This window comes from Eptesicus fuscus, chromosome 11, assembly GCF_027574615.1.
Source record: "Eptesicus fuscus isolate TK198812 chromosome 11, DD_ASM_mEF_20220401, whole genome shotgun sequence".
NCBI classification, from domain to species: domain Eukaryota; kingdom Metazoa; phylum Chordata; class Mammalia; order Chiroptera; family Vespertilionidae; genus Eptesicus; species Eptesicus fuscus.
The window spans coordinates 69,903,357-69,922,480 of NC_072483.1; the positions used below are offsets into that span (position 1 = coordinate 69,903,357).

The 19,124-nt window shown below is 41.3% G+C and overlaps 1 pseudogene; it reads left to right on the top strand.

Annotated features, from left to right (window-relative positions):
• The first annotated feature begins 11,454 nt into the window (after positions 1-11,454).
• On the top strand, positions 11,455-13,297 carry LOC103289395 (nuclear prelamin A recognition factor-like; annotated as a pseudogene).
• Positions 13,298-19,124: the final 5,827 nt, after the last annotated feature.

Sequence of the window (19,124 nt, forward strand, 5' to 3'; positions counted from 1 at the left end):
AATGGAAATGGGAATAATGACCTCGCCTCAATTTTCAGAAACATTTAAGCGCATAAACACATGTCCTTTTGGGCTGCAGTTTTTCAGTAATCAGTTTCTGCTTTTTACCCACCTGTGCAACAGTAGGGATTAGTCGAAAATTTTCAATTACACATCATACCACACGCATGCTGTGTGGGAAATGCAGCATGTAAAAAACACAATTTCTAGCTTTCAAAACAAACATGAAAAGGGATATTACACAGGGTGGTTCTGGGGAAGGGAAGACGGAACATAATGGTTATGGATGCATGGGGAATTGTGGATGTTTAATTGAAAGAGAGATGGCATTGAGCAAGGGAAGCAGAGGGTTGCAGAGGTCAACCTGTTGGTAGAGTCTGTCACTCTAATACTCTTCCATGCTCACTTCTAACATGTACTGATTTTGGTTTTGAGTATTTGGCTTTCCGAGGCAAAAAACAAACACCTTCCCATACAATTTTATACCTTAGTGTATTATGATTGTTTGACCCTTAAAGAAAAATGCCAGCTAATGAAGGGCTCTAGAAAAGACTTTCTATGAAACTTGAAGTTGACTTCAAAGTCCGACTTTCATGAAGTTGGAACCATTTTGGAAATAGAAGTGCAGTATATTCAAAATGTTACTTACTTTTCAAGTATTTTAACATTTATTACAACTATGAAGTTATGTGCAAATGGAAAGGGTTTCTAAAAGCTTTGAGTTTTCTCATAAATATTTTATATGGCTACAGATAAAATGTTTTTCTTTTTCTGGTGCTCCTGGCAAATCTTTTCAGTTTCTGGAAAATAAAAGGGAGATTAAAACATAGGGGAATGCTTTCTCTGGTGTGTAGATCAAGAATGCATTATCCAGGCTATTTCTTTAAAAAAAACATTTCAAGGAAAACAATTTTAAATATAATAATATTACATGCAATAAGCATTAATACTTGAAGAAAAAAAGATTTTAAATATAATAACATTACCAAAACTGTGCTAACGTAGTATAATCCAGGCCATTTCTGATAGCAGGTCCCCAGGTGAATGACTTTCTGGTTGGAGAGTGAATTTTTGTCCCTTGACCTGGCCCCTCCCAGTCTGCTGGCCTGGACGCTTTCCTGTGCACCTGTGAGAATGTTCAAGGAAGCAATTCACAGTCGCTTTTGAACTTCTTGGAGAATCTGCAACAGCTTGATTTTAAAAACATGAATGCTGGAGCACTGCCTGATTGTGAAATACTATTTTAAGGCATTATAATATGCTTTGCAAGGCCCACATTTCAGACACAAAAATAAGTTCAAAATTGAGCTGTGCATAGGTAGAAAGCAAATATTTGAAAACTCTAATGATAAAGTAATTGGATGTTTGGGGAATTGTGTCTTGGGCTATCTTCTTTTATGCCTTGCAAAACAATTGTCAGATTTAAGAAAAAGGTAGAGTAAATGCATTTAAACTGATGTTTCTCCAACAGGTTTCTTTACAATCAATTCAATAAAATCATGTATGTTTGGTTGAAAAATAGTCCCATATCTCTGGGAAGGCTGTGTTTCTCAAGCGAGCATTTTTGGGGAAAGGAGCACATGGAAGAGAAGAGGAAGAAAGTGATATCAGCTTGCTGTGAGATGGCCATTGCCATGGAGGGAATTGCTGATTGTATAGTTGAATTTGGTTTGAGTAGGGTTGAGCCCCAGCTTTAGCTTTTTGGTTCAACCTTAGAGGGCCAGAACCTAGAGTAATTCCATCTCACTGGCTGCTATAGTGAGTGGGTCACAGGTGGACATGTGACCAATAGGGTGAAGTGCATTTAAAAAAAAATAGATGCCGAGTTAGAAGCAGTATCTCTTTTAAAGGATAGTCTGTGGATTTGAGGCCTGGAATTTCCACAGCCATTTTGCTACCAGGAGAGAGAAAGCCAGCTTAAATATAATCCAACTAGGGAAAGCTAACCAGTATATATCATTTTCTTGGCCACTGGGATTATTTTGGAGGCAGACACATAATTAAACATAATTAGATAAGTCCTTAAGGGAGAAGCTGGTAACTTCTATTCATTGATTGAGAGAACATAAGTTTTCACTTCTTCTGGGTGATATGGTATGAGAATCTGTGGTCATTTGGCTACAAGGAAGAAAGGTGACCAGAGGACAGAGCCCACACATAGAGAGGCAGAGTATGAACAACTGTAGAGAAATGGAGCTGAAACCTTTCAAACCTCTTCTTAAGTTTTTTACTTTCCTCAACTTTGAGTTTTATGAGCCAATATTTTCTGTTACAAATAAATGAATTGGTTGTGTTGGAAACATGAGTTGATTTAAATAAACTTGAATTAATGTTATTCCCTAAAGAAGAGTTGATTTGCTGTACTGTTGTGTGCTATCATACATACAAAAATGCACATTTACTTTTTAGAAGTGTCCTAAAAGGAACATTAACATGTACAAGACAAAGAACAATGAAACATGCAAATTTAAATCTGCACCTTCCCTATGTAGGTCAAATGTCACAGTCACTTAGTTTCAACTGATTTACTGGAGAAAACACAAAAGCATATAATAAGAATCAGATGTATTACAAGTTGCATATAACTAATTGGATTCAACAAAATCTTGGAGATGTTTCTGCTTGTTTTTTTTTTTTTTTGAGCAATCCAACAATTTAGTCAAAATAGAAACTGTCTTTTTTCAGTTCAGAGCAACAAATGAAAAATGTACAGTACAACATGAGAAAACAATGCAATTTTATTCAATTGAAATATACACACACATACCAAGAAAACTACAAACATATATACACAAACACACAGAAAAATGTTATACAATGATATACACACCAATAATTTACCCAAACACAAAACTAAACTGTCTCACATGCAGAAATCCATGGGTCCCAGTACACAAAGAAAGAGTATCTGCTCTATTTCAACAATTACAGTTTGCTCTAATGTGACAACCAAAATAATTGAAATACCCAGTGGTTATTAAATTTATGATAAATACTTTAATATTTGCATGCTTTTTCCTTCTTTAAAAAAAAGCAAAGAACAAAGTCATCAAAAAATTATCTAAGAACCAAATCAAACCCTAATGTAAAACTAATGGAATTAGAAAATGCCTTGAGCTTCTTCTTTTAAAAAAAAATCTAAGATCACAAGGCAGGTAGCACAAAGAAGAAGGAGGAAGAGGACAGAGGGCTCAGTAACAAAGAATAAAGAAAAAACAAAGAGGAAGAGAATGTGAACTACAATTATGTTGTTTAGCAAATTAATAATGGATAAATTAGAGAGCTGGAGGGAAATGCATAGACAATATTTCTAGGAAGTCTCATCATCGACATCATTATTATCTTCAACCAACCCAACAGTTTAGCTATGGTCATAATTATGTCAAAAGTCATCTGAGTTGGTCAAGTCAGTTATCTTAATAAAAGTAATTTAAATTAAAGATTTTGGAATTACAAGAGCACAACCAAAAAGTGTTCTGAAAATGATAATTGCAATACCTATTTTGCCCCTAAGGGGGACATGCCCTGCTCACAGTGCCAGGATAATGGGCTCTTCCTGTTTTATACACTGTTTATTTAGGCCCTGTGCTCACAGATTATTAAGCCAGATGTGGACATCTGATTCCAGGTCAGCAAAGCCATAGGCTCACCCACAAATTTGAGCATAACCTGGCACTAAGAGACAAACTGGACCAATCAGATTTTCCGCTTCGGGGACTGAAATTAAGAAAGACAATGGAATCTGCCAGTTGGCAATAAAACAGAAGCTGAAGAGTTGCCTTGAGGTGAATTTGAAGCATCATAAACCAAAGCCATGTTTAGCCAGAAGTTTGAAGAAGCAGATATTATAGAGGAGTGAGACAAGGAAGCAGACTGGGAGTGTGTAGAGTCCTGTAGAGTCATAGGCCTAGTCATACTGATGGTAGACCGTAAAGAGTCCTACACTTCTACTTGCTGGCATTCCTGGAGATACTGTGATCCCCCAATTCTTCCTGAGGTGGGGACCCACTACAGAACCTGTTTTGTGAGAGAATGGATTCTCCCAGTGGTGCCAAGTATATATTTGCAATAAACTCCCTTTTTATTTGAGATCACTTGGGAGAGTCTCTATTCTTGCAAACCAGGGATTTGGATGAAACACTTCTCAACTCATTTAAGCATTTCTGCCTCTAAACCTTCATATAATAATTACCTGGGGAGCTTGTTAGAAATATAGTTTCCTGGAATAGAACTCTAAAAATTCTGATTCAGTGGGTTGGAGAAAACCCTGGAGTCTCTTCCTTCCTTCCTTCCTTCCTTCCTTCCTTCCTTCCTTCCTTCCTTCCTTCCTTCCTTCCTTCCTTCCTTCCTTCCTTTTTTAAAGGTAGCTGTCAGAAGACTGGTATATTTTGGAACCACTGCCTTGGTCAGGCTGTCCTTTTACTAGGAATCCTCTAACCCTGTGGTCCTCAAACATTTTGGCCTCAGGATCCCTTTTCACTCTTAAACATTATTAAAGACTCAAAGAGTTTTTACTTAGGTGTGTTAGTCTATCAGTATTTATCACATTAGAAGATAAGCTTGAGAAAGTAAAAATTGTTAAATTTATTAAAAGTGATAAACCAATTACATGTAGCAGTAGTTTCCTGGTGCTGCTATTGATAAGTGATATAACAGCTGAAATTTATTGTTTCACAGTACCATAGACTAGAAGTCTGAAATCATGGTGTAGGCAAGGTTGGTTTCTTCTGAGGGCCGTGAGGAAGAATCTGTTTTCATGCCTCTTTCCTAACTTCTGGGAGCCTCAGGTGTTCCTTGATTTGCAGATGACATTCTTCCCATGTCTTCACATCATCTTCCTACTATGTATGTCTGTTTCTGTGTCCAAATTCCTTCTCGTTATAAGGGCACAAGTCATATATATAGCATCAGGGCCCACCCTAATCACTTCATCTTAACTTGATCATCTGCAAAGATTCTATTTTCAAGTAAGGCCACCATCACAGGTACTGGGGGTTAAGACTTCAACATATTTTGGGGAGAGACAATTCAACCCATTGCATGTATTAACACAACATATTTTTGTGAAAATAACCATATTTTCCAACATAAAAACATTGAGAAGATGGAAATTGTTTTACATTTTTATAAATCTCTTTAATATCTGGCTTAATAGAAGACAGTTATATTCAACTTCCCAATTTGCTAGGATATATCATTTTAGTTGAAGTATATGGAGAAAAATCTTATCTCACACATAAATATAGTTGGAAAAAGGAGAGTTGTTTTAAAAGCATTTTCAGATAGTTGTGAATACATTTTCTACGGTACTATACCAAAACTTGACAAATTGTAATTTCATAAACGTTACTTTTATGTGGAATTGAAACCATGTTGATAAACATTTCATACGTTGTTACTTCAAAATTTATTGGTATGTCTTGCCATTTGAAGGGTTATTTTATCTATGCATGATTTTATGACATTAGCAATGGTCATTTAAAAAATATCAATTTCCTGAATTATGCAGATTTTCTAATTGTACAGTGGAAAACTCCAATGTACCCTTATGAGAGGATGAAAAAAAAGGGCACAGAATGTCTTAATATTTTTATGAAATAATTTTTACCTCATAGATTAACTGAGAGTGTCTCAGGGACCCCCACTGAGTCCCCAGGCTATACTTGGGGAACTTATATTCTAATCCATTCTTGATTAAGGAAATTCTAACAACATTCCAAGTACCACCTTAAATTCTTTCTTCTCCAGACATCTTAGCTGATTCCCCATGAAGATGGAATGGCCCCTTCCTTTGTATGGCTCTATTTGTATACTCTCTATGTGAGTCCCATGGGGACTGGATCTTATTCACATTTTTTTTTTTATCACTGAAGGTAAAAAAACATAGGGCCTTGAGACAAATATTTTGGGTTTTCAACTGGATTGAATTTATTATGTTGTTTTTATGCAGAATAGCTTTTAATAATTAAGGGGCCCAGCTTTAACTGCTGCTATTGCCAGTGTTTACCATAATGCAGGCTTTTTCATCAATTAAAAAAATTCAGATTTCTCTACCCTGAGAAGGAATATTGTTTGTAAAAATAAGTGCCACATATGTCTTCTTAAAATCTCATAGATGTACCCTTAGGGTTTTACAAGTGTGTAGATTGCAGTTGGCCTAGCAAACTTCTCTTCATCCTTCACGATGCATATCAAAAGTCACCTTGCCTGACTGCATGAGACACCATTCAGCTTCTAAAGTAATTTCCCTCATTATTGTGCTCTAAAGTCTTCTTTGCATTTTTCTCTTATAGGAGTCTCTCAAAGATGTCTGAACAATTCAGAGAGGGAGAAATCTATTTCTCAATTCTCTTTTGTAGCTAGTGAGGGCAGGAGTGTTGTGCTATGTTACTCATGTCTACATGAACAACTGAGATAGGGTTATCCCAGTCATCTTAACAAATGATGGATCATATTTTCAGCCAGAACCCATTGGTTTCCAGAGGCAGAAATTCAACTACAACTTAAGTAAAATAGTGAATTTGTGAGTGAGGTTGGGTGTAAGGTTTATAGAATTGAAGAGCAGTTTCAGGCAAACAGGAATCAGGGCTGCTCCAGGGAATTTAGAGATTGGAACTGGGACCAGAATGCTTTCAGAACTCCGTGTCTCATTTTCATTTCTCTTTGTAGACCAGCTTTCTCCTTGAAGCTAGACCCATGGCTGCTGCCAACAGCTCCTTGGGATAATACCTAGCTAGTATTGACATCCCCAAGGAAGGGACGTTTCTCTTAGTAATAGCTGAAAAATCTCAGGACCATCAGATGGCCTTGTTTTGGATGACCTGCTCAATTCCTGAATCCTTGACCATGACCATGACTATGATAGTAAACTAGACTTGACTTGGATTGGGTCATAGGCCCACTGTAAGGACAATTACTGCATCCAGGGAGGGGAGTCATGAAAGAAGATGGCAGCAATCCTTTGAAGCTAATTATTGGAATGGGGGAATAAAAGGCTGGGGAGAAACAGTTCCCCCAGAGAAGGCAAGTTCTGTTTTTAGAAAAAAGGAGGGTTCCTAGATAGACTAATTATCAATTGTCCACCACAATAACTGCCTGGTCTGTCTTCACAAAATCCCTTGTGAAGACATTTGAAAATACCACGTCAGCCTGCCATGGCCAATTTAATCATGTTGTATGCTTTGGAGTAGTGACATCAATTAATATCTGTGGCTGAATGAAGTTACTTATTTAATAATTGCATTTTAATATTTCAGGTTACATGCTTTCCTAGTATTGCAAATCAGCACTTCACAGGGAACTGTTTGTTATTATTTTCCTATGGTAAGTAATGTGATGAAATTACACGGGTACCACTAGATTTTATACAGAATTGGAATTCACATTAGTTTCACCAGTTTCCCCAGGATTAGTCTGGGCCTGCCATATAATGTAGACTTCCCTGGGTAGCTATTACCCTGATAAGACCTTCATGAGGCCTGGACAGGTGGCCTAGAACCACTGTGCAATTCAGAGGACTTGACCCTTTTAGTCTACTCTTGAATAACAAGCACAGGGCTTGGCACAGTAGATATAGGGTGACTGGTCACCTCAGAACAAACCCAATGTCTAGCTGCTCTTCCCCAAATAATTTTTGTGATTCCCATTTGTTGACAACCTAGTTTAATTTTGAAAATAGAAGTCTCTCAAATATTATATTTGTTCTGCTAAGATCATCAGTGTTGATACAGATTAAATGCCAGAGGGCCTTTCCCCAAGTTTCCATCAATATTAGATTTCCTCTATTAAACTATCTCAATCTTTTTTCTTTTATAGAACTTAATATAATTTATAATTATATACTCAGAAGTTTATTTGATTAATGTTGTCTCTCTAACTATAACCTCATGAAGATAAGATAGGTACTATATCTTTGTTCATTGCTTGGATGCCCTCTGTCTCACACAGGATTTGAGATATTAGGTGCTCAAAACAATATTTGTTCAATGACTGAATGAGTGAAAGAAAAAGTACATTTTTAGTTATATTCCTTCGTGAAACAAAATCTTCTCTACACGCAACAGGTAATTCTAAGTAATGGAGGAGGGGCACATGAAAAAAAATGGCAGACAGCCAACATACAAAGTCAACATAGGCTTTTATTTTTTTAAAACACGATTTTCAAAAGTGGCCTATGCCCTGTGATGCTCTTGAACACTGGCTGTAAATATGAAGTACACATGTTTTATATTTGAATACATGGAAGCAGGAGGCATCTGGCTCCCACTGTGAGCACTAATAGGGTTGGCAGTGACTCATTGCTGCTCCCCTTGAGATCTCTTTACGTCTTTGCTTTTCAGACCAAAGAGATTGACCAATGGAGGCTAATGGTATAACCATCTCCTAGAGCTGGTGACCAAGGTCTTTCCTTCACCTACTGATCACTTCTGAAGGGAAGAGGAAAGAAAATATTGAAGCAGCAGTCATTCGCACCTTCCTTTCTCTGAACTCCAGCACGTGTTTTTCAGTTAAATTGGAATAATTTATTTTCAAAGAAAATAGGAAAGCAATATTTGTTTCATAACACTTCACAAGCATCAAAATATTTACCAAATTTTCATCTGTGTGTAGCACATTGAGACTGTGTTCTAGTTCCAGCTCTGCCACTAATTAGTTGTGTAACTTGGGTGTTTTAACATTAACTTCCTTATTTGTGGAAAAAAAAATTGGGATATACTAAGCTTTTTCCAGGTTTAACAACCAAGGAAGACAAACAGGTATCATATCCCTTATTTTTAAGTTTACTTAATACAATAAAGTAATCATTTGCTCAAGAAAACTAGGAAATTCATTCATTCTTTCACTCATTCATTTATTATTTCTTTCTTTCTACAATTTTCCCCAGACCTGTAGTGTAGGGGATAAGGTATGCACACAGGAGTCTAAGCTTAAATTCCAGCTTTGCCAATTCCCTAACTTTGGGCAAGTTACTTACCTCTTTGTGTCTTATTACCTTAAATGTAAAGGGAGAACAATGGCACTAGTACTAAACTCAAATGATTCTTGGGAGGATTAAGGGGTGAAATGTATATGATACTTAGAATATATAATAAATATTCAATAAGTATTAGGTATTATTTATTGAGAAGTAACTTGGTGTCAGGCACATTGTTAAGCATTTGGGGTATAAGAATAAATAATGGGGCAGCTAGATTTCACTGTATCCAATCAAACCTCTAGATCAATGGATTGTGACAAAATTTCATTCTGTCACTTTGTGGGAATTGGGACTTGGGAACCAGATCTATGCTGATATTCTGGGTACTGTTATTTCTGTGAATAAAAACTGTCCTTTGTCTCTGATACAGACTGAGATGCTAACTTGCAAGTGGGGTAAAATCTCAGACCCTTCATAGTTCTTGACACAATGTGAATCTAATCATGTGTCAAGGAAATACAAAATACAAAAGAAAGAGAACAGTTTAAACAACACTAAAATGATAGTATCAGCCAAACTCAGGATATAAGACTTAAGAGACTAATAACAATAAAATAAAATGCATGAACCTGTTTCAACCATCTTATGTCCAGGCCTATGGTACAGGATGGGATCCTTGATAGCTGGTGGGGACTCTAATGCATGAGAGATGCTCAATAAATGTTGACCCTTTCCCTTCTCTTCTTGTAAGTTTTGTAGATTAAAAGGTGGAATTCATGTGAATGAGGAGATGTGGTGGATAGAGGTAGTGAGAAAGTGTCTGTTGGGAGAAAAAAATTGGCCAGAGACCTATACAGGTGACATTTAGCTGCCAGGATTTATAGAATTGGTGAATCATTGGAAGCTTTGAGCCTGGGGAATGTCAGGATCAATTCTATATTTGGGGAAGGTAATTCTATAGATAGCTAGAAGAATGGATTGGCAAACAAGAGATTAGAATCCAGGAGATGAATTAGTATTTGATGCTCAGGACTGACTGGAGTAGAAGGAAGTCTGGATCAGAGAAATAGTTGGAAGGTATTTTCAAATCATCCAGGCCCATGGAGTTAAGAAGTCAAATCAGCATGAGTCAGCTTTAGGATGGAAAAGAAAAGAAGGTGTGAAGGTTAGTTCTCCCTGAAAAGATGGAATTAAAATTATATACAAGTTCCTTATGGCCTCTTTTTTTGTTTTGCAATTCTTCTAATTCTTCCAATTGTTTTTGTTTATATAGTCTTAATTAACAAAAATAGGAACTCCTGCTTAAGTTTCATACCAGTTGTTAATCAGGACCCTGGAACTAAAACACATTTATTTGTGAAGAATACAAACCAATTGAGAATACTTAAAAAATATATATGTTTTTATTGATTTTTTAGAGAGGTGGGAGAGAGAGGGAGAGAGAGATAGAAATGTCACTGTGAGCAATTGGCTGCCTCTTACATGCTCCCCATTAGGAATCAAGCCCAAAACCCCCCAGACATGTGCCTGGACTGGGAATTGAACCTGTGACCTCTTGGTGCACAAGACCATGCCCAATCCACTGAGCCACACCAACTGGGTTTAAGAATACTTTTGATCATAGAATATAAGTTATATTTTTGTATCCCTCAGCTATCCATTTTTAGATATATTCCAGACACTTCTGTTCTTTATTGCTGATATCTTAACTGGTCGAAAATGAAATATGAGAATATATATCTGTGAATAATATAGTTATGGTGATTGAAACTGGGAGACAAGAGTGAGTTGGGGGACAAAAAATTGTGTGTGTGCACTATAACTGAGAGTTTCCCAAAGCACAGAAATTTGGATTTACCTATTGTTTAACTGCTTCTTGGTGAAATTTCACTTGGGTGATACAATTTTTTTTTTATTATCTAGACTTTTGGTTTGGAAAAAACCATTAATTGTGTGTCTTTGTAACAGAAGTACAGGATTCTATTAGTAAAGATACTTGGTCATAAATCCAGTCCTGCTTTATTTTATTTTAAAAATGGTGATGGTGATAGTGGTGGGGGAAATCTTATTATTATTTACTTCTTACGTGAGGATAAGCAAAGCACTCTTTGAGAAACCTAATTTAAGAGTGAATGTGCTATGGGGGAGTAAAACATGATAGCCTGATAGCTAGGGTCAGATGGCTTCATTTTGAGTTCCCTTTAAAGCTTCATTAGTTTCATTTTTAAAATAAAATGTGGAATAACTGAATCTACCTCTGAGAGCTGTTAGGAGCATTCAGTTAGATAATATATACAAGCCTTGCCAGAGTATCTGGATTATAGGAAGGGCTTAGCATTTATTAATTCCTTTGATATATCTTTTCATGGAGATCTTCAGAGCTTTCAGTAAGAAAAAATATTTGTGTTTAAACCAGTCCTAATGTATAAAAAACCCAGAGTCTGTAATGACCGAACAGATGACCAGTCCATCCCCTGGCCCTCAGGCTCCATTGATCAGGGGATGGCTAACAGGGGAACCGGGTCCCTCAGGCTCCAATGAATCTGTGGCAGCAGCGACTGGTGAGCGGGCAGAAGGCAGACTGCTTGGTCCCTCCCCCGGCTCACAGGCTCCCATTGATCAGGGGATGGTTAATAGGGAACCGGAGTGGCATGGGGACTGGCGAGCAGCTGGAAGGCAGGCCTCTTGGTTTCTCCTCCTGGCCCTCAGACTCCAATCAATTGGTGGCAGAGGCGGGGTGAAACTGGGGACTGGCTTCCTTAGTAGTCCTGCAGGTTTAATCTCCAGAGGACAGGCCAGGCACCAACAGACCAGCCTCTGGCATGATCCTGACAGCACTGCTGGCCTCCTGGAATTTGGCTCTGCGGTGGCTTCCCCTCCCTAGATGCTCCACAAGGAAGAAAGGATACCGCCAGCAGTGCCAGGGGCAACCATCGGTGACCTACAGCTCTCCCTGTGCTTCCTCCAGGTCACTCGAGCCAGCCCCCGCCCGCCCCACTCCAGAGGAAGGGTGATCACTGCACATGGAAGGAATGTAGTAAAAAACAAAAGCCGATGACCAAGAGAATGCCGCAATCAATGTCCAGAGTCTGGCTCAGGAGAACGGAGAGAAGGGAGAATTCCATAATTTGGCCGATGCCAAGATATTTCTGAGTGACTGCCTGGCGTGTGACAGTTGTGTGACCTCAGAGGAAGGAGTCCAAGTTTCTTAACAGAACACTAAGGACTTCTTCCGTGTTCTGAACCTTAATAAGAAATGTGATACCTCAGAACACAAGGTGCTGGCAGTGTCCATGTGTCCTCAGTCTCTGCGTTATTTTGCTGCTAAATTCAGCCTCAGTATCACTGATGCATCCAGAAGGCTCTGTGGCTTTCTCCAAAGCCTTGGGGCGCACTGTCTTTGACATGAAGATAGCTGCGGACTTCAGCATCCTGGAGAGTCAGAAGGAATTTGTGTGTCGGTACTGCCAGCACCGTGAGGAAGAGCCCCGGCTACCCATGCTGACCTCCACCTGCCCCGGCTGGGACTGATATGCAGAGCGTGTGCTGGGTCACCCCATCACCCCCCACCTCTGCACGGCCAAGTCTCCCCAGCAGATCATGGGGTCTCTGGTGAAGGATTATTTCACCAGACAGCAGAACCTGTCCCCAGACAAGATTTTCCACGTCATTGTGGCCCCATGTTATGACAAGAAACTGGAGGCCCTTTGAGAAGATGTTCCCACAGCTTTACATAGTTCCCAGGGTGCTAACAGCGTGTTAACCTCAAGTGAAATTGTCCAGATAATGGAGCAAAGTGACCTCACCTCGAATGACGCCACCGTGGACACTCTGTTTGGAGACATGAAGGAGGAGGAGGTGAGGCTCCACGAGGGTGCCAGCTCCGACGGGCACCTGGCACACATCTTCAGGCACACGGCCAAGGAGCTGTTCAACGAGGACATGGGAGTGCTCACCTACCGCACCCTGAGGAACAAAGACTTCCAGGAGGTCACCCTTGAAAGGGGCGGAGAGGTTCTGCTATGCTGGAAGGCAGGCCTCTTGGTCTCCTCCTGGCCCTCAGACTCCAATCAATTGGTGGCTGCTTACGGCTTTTGGAACATCCAGAAGTGGTCCTGAAGCTGCAGAGTGGCAAGCTCCCCTGCCACTTCGTGGAGGTCCTGGCCTGCGCCGGGTATGCCTAAGCGGCAGGGGCCAGGCCCAGGCGGAGGACGGGCGTGCAGACAGGGCACTGCTGCGGCAGATGGAAGGCATCTACGCTGCCATCCCGGTGTGGCCCCCAGAGACCAGCGCCCATGTGCAGGAACTGTACCAGGAGTGGCTGGGGCTGGGGGAGGGGGCGACTCCCCCCGGGCCCAGGCGGCCCTGCACACTGCCTAGCAGGGCCCAGGGCAGCCTGCCAGGACATCAGGTGGTAAAGGTCCAGCAGACGCCCGGCCTGCAGGCTGCCTGAAGAGGGGTGTCAGACACGTGAAGGAAAGGCTTAGCATCTCTGTCATCACTTTGGTTTTCAGAACTCCCTGCTCCCCATCTGTCGGCTCCCTCCCTCTGAGGGGCACTGTCGTCATCACATGGGTGCAACTGGAATATTGTATCTCGAGAGGATTGCCCCAATGTACGTATCCTTTTATCCGATGATGAAAAAATCCCAAAGAACAAGAATGGAGACAGATTACTGTCCTTTAGGCTTAAAAAAACTTGACTTGGGAAGTATCCTGCAAAGAGCTGAGACTTGGTTCTGTCCACGCACCTCAGAGAGATTGGATGAGGAAATGGCCCGGTTTGGCCCTGACTTTACCCACTATGTTACTCTTGAAGGTGACATTGCCACAATGTGAATAAACTGCCACCTTTTGGAATAGGGGCTCATGAAAGTCTGCATTCCCAACTTTTATTGAAACGGATCTATGTTCTGCAGCTGTGGCCACCGTCCTGAGATCAGGTCCTATTGACCAGGTCCTGTCTCTGGGAATCAGGGGGCACTGGAGTAGAGCCCCCCATCCCCTCATGCCCTTTTACATTCAGGGATTGAGCTGAACTCACTTTGGGGGAGGCCTGGCAAGGGTGACAGGTGTCACAGATGGAAGGATGGAGAATGGAGAGGCGGACACCCTGCTTGGTCCCTCCCTGGGTGGGGTCAGGCAGATGAAGGCCGGCCAGCCCACCCCACAATTGGGTGAGATAGCGTCCTGTGTGTCTACCTCTCACCCCATGGGCCTGGCCACTCCCCTCAGCTCTGGGCAGCCCTCTGCGTTTCATGACAGTGCACTCTGCCCTCATATGCTGCTCGTCCTAAGTGAGAAGGAAGAGAGCAGTTGGCCCACAGACAACTACACAGAAAGATAGGGCTCATGGCTGGTGAGCACAGTGGCAGTGGCGGGAGCCTCTCCTGCCTCCATGGCAGTGCTAAGGGGCAGCAAGCTGAGTAGTAAGGAGCAGTGAGGGGTCCCGGACTGCATGAGGGATTTCCAACTTTCGGCTTAGGCCTGTTCCCCATGGAGAACAGGCCTAAGCCAGCAGGCGGACATCCCCTGAGGGGTCCTGGACTGCGAGAGGGTGCAGGCCAGGTTGAGGGATCCCCCACCCCCAGTGTACAAATTTCGTGCACTGGGCCTCTAGTAGTGGTATAACTAGGAACTCTGGAAGAATGCTCAGGAAGAAATGGGATGAGGATATTTCTAGATACAAGAGCCAAAAAATTATTAGAGGGGAAATAAAAGAAAGATGAACAAATTAACAATAATCAAAATTTTGGAAAGTGACAATCAACTGTAAGTCACGAGCAATATAGTAGGTACAGTGGGAGGTAGTGGACTAGGGGCTGAAGAATAAATTTCAACATCACTCAAGTGGCCTCAGAAAATTATTGGCTTTCTCTGGGCCTCACTTTTATCCTAAGTAAGGACCATCTGCTGGACTCTGAAGATTAATGTGTAAGTCAGATGAAAAATAAAAAATAAATCGTGGAAGGAGGATATATGTCCAAGGCTCTGCTGTCAGATGATGCTGTTCAAAGGCAATAAAGACAAAGACAAGGCCCATCAAACATGCCACCACTCTGAGGCCTGGACATTAGCCTTCCAGTGGATGTTAGGAAAAAAATTTGACCCCTGACCCCTGAAGAGGTGTTGTGATTACTTTTACTTCCTTCAAGACAAACAATGAATATTTCAGTTGCTCTTGCTCTGGGTACGATCACAACCACGTGAAGGATGTAAAATATCACTGGGATGACATGCTACAGAGCAGCTGGCTGGCTGGAGGGGCCCCATAAACGTCACAAGAAAACTCATACCCATAGGGAAGGCAGGAGACAAAAATAATAACAATAATTCTTGGCGCTCACATGGCATCTTTCATCTGAAGAGCTCCAAGTATTTTACAGATGTTACATCCATTAAAATGTATGTGGCAAGCATTACTCTCCCTGGATTACAGATGGGGAGGGGACTGTAATCCTGTCATTCAGACTAAAAGTGGAATAAACATCTAATTACCTTTGAGAGGAAGCTTTTCTAATGTAACCCTTTCCTTCTGCCATTCCCCATTGCTCCTGAGTGAATAGGACAAGTCACGTCCTTGGGTCTGGAATATCTGCTGCAGGTATCCAAACACTGAAATGAGATCACCTCTCAATCTTTCTTCCCCAGACGAAACATATTTAACTTTCTGAGTCTTTCTTCAGAAGCCTGAACTTCCTCTTCCTTGTTTCCCTTCAACCTGGAGGTGGTTTTCAAGTTGAGTAACTAAAACCAGTGCCTGGTGCTTCTGTGTGAATCCGTCAGTGACTTTACCTGAATAAACCCACAGTCTTGAGGTTAGATTTGTGTTTTTGCAGCTGGGCCCTAATGGTGATACGTTGTTTTTGATTTTGGCTTTTTTCTGATAAGGCAGTGACTTCTATCCTATTTCTGAGTTTCAATATCTCCTTTGTTCCTTCTTTCTTTGATTTGGGAGTTCAACTTGTTTTAAGAAGGTAACATTTTTGTTTTGCTGGTGGTTTCTTATACTGTACAGAAGTTTTTCAGTTTGCTATAGTTCCAGTCATTTATTTTTGCTTTCACTTCCCTTGCCTTTGGGGTCAAATTCATAAAATCCTCTCTATGACTAAAGCCCATAAATCTAGCACCTATATTATCTTGTATGTATTTTATTGTTTCATGTATTATATTTAGGTCTTTGACCCATTTTGAGTTCATTTATGTGTAACATTGGGTGGTGAACACACAATGCAATATACAGATGATGTATTATAGAATTGTACACTTGAAACAATATAATTTTGTTAACCAATGTCACCCAAAACATTTAATAAAATTTAAAAAAGGCAAAGTATCCCACTCTTTTAACAGAGCAAGTATTATTTTTTTTTCACATTCCATTTTGTCTTTAATTGTATTAATCTTTTCACAGGATTAAGGTAATATCATACATATCATTATACATTATTTAAAAAAATCTTTATCCTTGAGATTATTAAAGATGTCCCTCTTTTTTCTCCCCATAGCCCCCCTTCCACCCAGTTCCCACCCTACCCCAGGCCTTCGCCACCCTAGTGTCTGTGTCCATAGGTAATGCATATATGCATATAAGATTTTTGTTTAATCTCTTCCTGGCCCACCACCCCCAATCCCTCTGAGAATTGTCAGTCTTTTCCATTTCCATGCCTCTGATTCTATTTTATTCACCAGTTTATTCTGTTCATTAGATTTCTTATTCGTTTGATTTTTAAATTCAATTGATGATAGATATGTATATGTTGCCATTTTGTTGTTCATATTTTTTATCTTTTTCTTCTTCCTCCTCTTCTTAAAGAATACCTTTCAGCATCCTATGTAATCCGATATAATAAAAGGCTAATATACAAACAGACCAAACGGCAGAACAACTGGAACAACTGAACAATTGGTTGCTACGACGTGTGTTGACTAACAGGGTGCGTGCGTGGAACATGGCAGGCGTTGGCCGTGGAGGGATGGTGGAGCAGGTGAGTGGAGGCACCAGACCAAGGCAGGGCACTGGTAGCTGTCATTGGGGTGAGCCTCTGGTGGTTACTGAAAATTCTTTGCTCCTGTGTGCTACAGTCCCGCCTGGTGTTTGTACCTGCTGCTGGCGCCAGCCCTGCTCATACCCACTGCTGGCACCCAGTGCTGGTCCCAATCACCCAGCGCTGTCAGCAGATGCAAGTGGTGGCTGCCAGCCCCAATTGTCCCTCAGGGCTTCTCCAACTCCCCCTACTCCTCAGTGGTGATTGAGGCTCCTGAGGGGCAATCGGGGCAGCAGCTGCCATTTGCACTGCTGACAGCACTGGCCCCGCTTATACCAGCTGCTGGCGCTGGCCCCAATCGCTCCATGCCTTCAGTGGGTGCAAGCAGGGCAGGCACTGTCAGCGTGTGGGAGTGGCGATGGTGGAAGCTGGGCTGCCGGCAGACAGGGGACAGGGCTGTGGCAGGAGGGGCTGGGTGGGGGTGCAGAGGATGGGCCGAGACCCACCACTGTGCCTACCTCAGCCTCGAGGCCCACAGTTCCTTTCAAGGTGCATGAATTCATGCACTGGGCCCCTACTTTCATATAATACTGGTTTGGTGGTGATGAACTCCTTTAGCTTTTCCTTGTCTGTGAAGCTCTTTATCTGACCTTCAATTATAAATGATAGCTTTGCTGGGTAGAGTAATCTTGGTTGTAAGTCCTTGCTATTCATCACTTTGAATATTTCTTGCCACTCCCTTCTGGCCTGCATAGTTGCTGTTGAGAAATCAGCTGACTGTCATATGGGCACTCCCCTATAGGTAACTAACTGCTTTTCTCTTGCTGCTTTTAAGATTCTCTCTTTGTCTTTAGCCCTTGGCATTTGAATTATGATGTGTCTTGGTGTGGTCCTCTTTGGGTTCCTCTTGTTTTGGGTTCTCTGTGATTCCTGGACTTGTAAGCCTATTTCTTTCACTAGGTAGGGGAAGTTTTCTGTCATTATTTCTTCAAATAGGTTTTCAATATCTTGCTCTCTCTCTTCTTCTGGCACCCTCATAATTTGGATTTTGGTATGCTTGAAGTTGTTCCAGATGCTCCTTACACTATCTTCATATTTTCAGATTCTTTTTTCTTTTTGTTCTTCTGGTTGGGTGTTTTTTTGCTTCCTCCTATTTCAAATCATTGATTTGATTTTTGGGATCCTCTAGTCTACTGTTGAATCCCTGTATATTATTCTTTATTTCAGTCAGTGTATGCTTAACTTCTGACTGGTCCTTTTCCAAGTGTTTGGCATTCTCACTAAGATCCTTGAAAGTCTCACTAAGTCCCTTGGAGGTTTCTAGAAGATTCTTGAGTAACCTTATGACTGGGTTTTGGACTCTATATCCAGTCATTTTCTTTCTTCTATTTCTTTAATTTGTGACCTGTTTTTTTTGTCTCTGCATTTTGGCTGCTTCCTTGTGTTTGTTTCTATGTATTGAGTAGAGTTGCTAAGTCTCCTTAAGTTGATAGAGTGGCCTTGTGTAGTAGGTATCCTATAGGACCCAGTGGCTCAGCCTCCCCAATCACCTGAGGTGGACACTATAGGTGCACTCTGTGTGGGCTATGAGCACAGTCTTGTTGTAGTTGAGACTTGATTGCTGTTGGTGTCACTGAAAGGAATTGACCCCCAGGCCAATTGGCTATGAGGACCAGCTGTGACTACAGTGGGAGAACTGCTGTGTAGGAAGACACTCTTATGGAGCAGGACTTGCTTCAGTGGGCTTTGGTGCTCACTGAGTCTGCCCCTTGAGTGTGTCGCTTATGTATGTGTAGAATTGTAATCTGGTATGGTCTGACACTGACCACTGGGCACACTGGCTCTTGGTTTTCCAGAGAGGTGCAAAGTCATCCACTGCCTGGGACACCCAGTAGGAGCTACAGAGAAATCAACAGATTCCTCCTCTTTGTATTGGTTTGGAAGTGCCCAGACGAGGCCCAGCTATGAAGCAAGTCAGGCTGGTGCTGGTGCTAGGTCTTGGGCTTTTTATTGATAGGTTTGGGGTTCCTTGACCCAGTTGCAGCTTGTTTGAGATTTTCAAGGCAAAAGCTGCTGTAGGCAGCTTGGGTGGGGTTGTAAATTGAATGGGGCGGGATCTCAGGGAATCACCAGGACAGAGCAAACAGATATGGCTGCTAGTCAGCCCTCATACTGGGGAGGTATCAGCATAGGAACAATGACTGCTGCGAGCAACTCAGT